The following is a 4,037-nucleotide window of genomic DNA, read 5'->3' as shown; positions in this document are numbered from 1 at the left end:
CAGGAATTAAAAAACCAAGTTTCTCAATCTTTCCGGCCGAGCCACGACGCCCAGATGTTTGAGTTTCACTCCCATCTCTTGCATGGGACCTAGAAAAATTCACCCAAGGACACACATGTGATTTTTCATACAACTTTGGTGCACTGGAGTATGTGCTTGTAGTTCCAATTTAAATCACATTAAATGCCCAGAAACTCAATTAATGTATAAAAAAGGCCAAACGAACCCGGAATAATTCCAAAATTTAGCACGGTACTTCTATTAGGTCTAATCTGCCCGTGTAAAAAAATTAAGGCGGGAGAAGGTAGTGTACGTATGTCCTTTAGCACACGGAGGTGCCACGTTCCCTCTCGGAACCACGAGCCTTCTTGAGGGAAGCTCCGGTTTGTAAGAAGCTTACACCAAAGCTTTTCCCAATTCGGGAAAAAAATTACCACCGCATGTTGGTGCCATGTCATGACACCATGCCAAGTTTCATGATTTTCAGGCGTGTTTTGGAATTACAAGAATTAAAAAACCAAGTTTCTCAATCTTTCCGGCCGAGCCACGATGCCCAGATTTTTGAATTTCACTCCCATCTCTTGCATGTGACCTAGAAATTCACCCAAGGACACACATGTGATTTTTCAAACAACTTTGGTGCACTGGAGCATGTGCTTGTAGTTCAAATTTGAATTATGCGCATTAAATGCCCAGAAACTCAATTAATGTATAAAAATGCGAAATGAGTGTGGAATAATTCCAAAATTTAGCACGGTACATCTATTTGGTCTAACCTGGTTGTGTAAAAAAATTAAGGCGGGAGAAGGCAGTGTACGTATGTCGTTTCGCACACGAAGGTGACACGTTCCCTCTCGGTACCACGAGCCTTCTTGAGGGAAGCTCCGGTTTGCAAGAAGCTTACACCAAAGCTTGTCCCAATTCGGCCAAAAAATAACCACAACATGTTCGTGCCATGTCATTACACCATGCCAAGTTTCATGATTTTCAGGCGTGTTTTGGAATTACAGGAATTAAAAAACCAAGTTTCTCAATCTTTCCGGCCGAGCCACGATGCCCAGATGTTTGAATTTCAGTCCCATCTCTTGCATGGGACCTAGAAATTCACCCAAGGATACACATGTGAATTTTCAAACAACTTTGGTGCACTTGAGCCTGTGCTTGTAGTACAAATTAGAATTATGCACATCAAATGCCCAGAAACTCAATTAATGTATAAAAAAGGCCAAACAAACCCGGAATAATTCCAAAATTTAGCACAGTACTTCCATTTGGTCTAATTTGGCTGTGTAAAAAAACTTAAGGCGGGAGAAGGCAGTGTACATATGTCGTTTCGCACATGGAGGTGACACGTTCCCTCTTGGAACCACGAGCCTTCTTGAGGGAAGCTCCGGTTTGCAAGAAGCTTACACCAAAGCTTGTCCCAATTCGGCCAAAAAAATTACCGTAGCATGTTGGTGCCATGTCATGAGACCATGCCAAGTTTCATGATTTTCAGGCATGTTTTGGAATAACATGAATTAAAAAAACCAAGTTTCTCAATCTTTCTTGCCGAGCCACGATGCCCAAATGTTTGAATTTCACTCCCATCGCTTGCATGGGACCTAGAAATTCACCCAAGGACACACATGTGATTTTTCAAACAACTTTGGTGCACTGGAGAACATGCTTGTAGTTCAAATTTGAATTATACACATTAAATGCACAGAAACTCAATTAATGTATAAAAAAGGCCAAATGAACACGGAATAATTCCAAAATTTATCACGATACTTCTATTTGGTCTAATCTGCCTGTGTAAAAAAATTAAGGCGGGAGAAGGCAGTGTACGTATGTCGTTTCGCACACGGAGGTGACACATTCCCTCTCGGAACCAGTAGCCTTCTTTAGGGAAGCTCCGGTTTGCAAAAATCTTACACCAAAGCTTGTCCCAATTCAACCAAAAAAATTACTGCATCATATTGGTGCCATGTCATGACACCATGCCAAGTTTCATAATTTTTAGGCATGTTTTGGATTTACAGGAATTAAAAAACCAGGTTTCTCAATCATTCCGGCCGAGCCACGACACACAGATGTTTGAATTTTATTCTCATTTCTTGCATGGGACCTATAAATTCACCCAAAGACACATATTTGATTTTTTAGCAAACTTTGGTGCATTGGAGCATGTGCTTGTAGTTCAAATTTGAATTATGCACATTAAATGCCCAGAAACTCAATTAATGCATAAAAATGCCAAACGAACCCGGAATAATTCCAAATTTAAGCATGACACTCATGTACTAGTTGCATGTTCACTATACGTAAATGTTCTAGAAATTCAAACACCATCCTTTCCCTCCGTAACACCATTTTGTCTTTCAAAACATAATGAAAAAAATCAGGTATACCACAAATAGTCTACTAGAAAGAATTGGGATGCGATATAAATATCTTGGCGCACCATCTTGTCTGGCTAAGCTTCATCGTCTATAGTCCACCGCCCCCGCTTGAACCACACTTGTGTGCCAGTTTCTCGCGGCACCGAGCGACTTTTTGCCACCGTGGAAATATCTATCTCCCCGCCCCCTCCCTCCTACCAAAAGCCACATTTCCACTATTCCTCCTTGCTTTCCAAGTTCAAACCTTCATTGCTGCTTACTGGCAGCTCAGCCTCTTCGCTGACAACCCTTCTTCTTGCAGCGCCGCCTCCTCACAGGCTACCCTTCTTCTTGCAGCGCCGCCTCCTCGCCGGAGACCCTTCTTCTTGCAGCGCCGCCTCCTCGCCGGCGACCCTTCTTGTTGCGCGGCCTCCTCGCCACCGATCGTTCTTATTGCTGCGCGGCCTCGTCGATATGGTCAGGTAATCCACCCACCACCCACACCATCCTCCTCCTTTCCCGTCCCACATGCCCTGAGTGAGGGAGCGACACCTTCCACCGAGATCACTGCCCCCCTCCTCCAATTAAGTGCCGCCCACAACCATTTTACATGCAGTATAACGTGTAGCTGAGTAGCATGCGGCCGCACGCGCGATCGAGGTCGCTATGGCTAACATGCGTGTCGACCGCTAGATCTTGGAGGAGCACCTTGTCTTCAGGCCACCGTCGACACCGCCGCGCAGTTGTCTACTTTAAAATACTGTTCGTGATGTTTTCTCGAGGCCACCGCCAGTGCCTTCTAGTGATTTGTCCTCTGTAATGTTAATATGCAATCTGATGTTCAGTTAACAGTTTGGTCCTCTGAAATGTAATTTTCAGTTAACACTTTGGTCCAACAATTGCTAAATTTCATAGTACTGTTCTCAAGCATTCTTTGTTTTGTTAACTATCTTATCTTCTAGTACATGTTTCTATTCTGCAATGTCGTGCTTAGTTAACTATTTTGGTTCATTTGGTCTGTCGTCCATTTAACTGTTTGGTTCAGTTCTGCAATTTGATTTTCATTTGCTGTGGGTACAATTTTGTATTGTTATGCATATGACACCAATCAAATTTTGTTGTACTCAATACATATTCTATTGATAGTATGGCAACTCCCAGTTAACCTGATCAAGATCCTCCTTATGTGTGTTGCAAGGAAACAATGGGAGACATTGCGGTTTACCATAGAGGTTTGTTCAAGCAGGGTCCTTTGGCTAATAGCACATTACTGTGCAGTTGCGGGAATCATTCTGATATTTAGGTTTCTTACAATTTGGTCTTGCAGATGTAGGTCCTGCTATCAGAGGCTTAGACCCACTATTCGACCCATTTTGCATATGGGGAAATGAGATGTCCATGAATATCAGTCAAGTCAAGAAACTCAGAATGATTGTTAGGATGAAGAAACTTGCAACGAATAACAGCAAGATCTTTGTTTGCACAATGAAGAAGACATGAGTCAACTATAGGATGGTACCAACTCTTTTGCCTTGTTTTTACCCCTTGCGCCATTTCAAAATTTACAACAACAATTTATGCATAGCTTTGTTTTTAGCACTTTTCAAAGCAGTTCACCGATGATTACCTCTTAAACCACTTGCATGGTCAAGAGGCGAGGAAGGTATTCATTCA

This window comes from Triticum aestivum, chromosome 3A (genome assembly GCF_018294505.1).
Source record: "Triticum aestivum cultivar Chinese Spring chromosome 3A, IWGSC CS RefSeq v2.1, whole genome shotgun sequence".
Classification (NCBI taxonomy): Eukaryota; Viridiplantae; Streptophyta; class Magnoliopsida; order Poales; family Poaceae; genus Triticum; species Triticum aestivum.
This window is presented reverse-complemented; position numbering follows the sequence as displayed.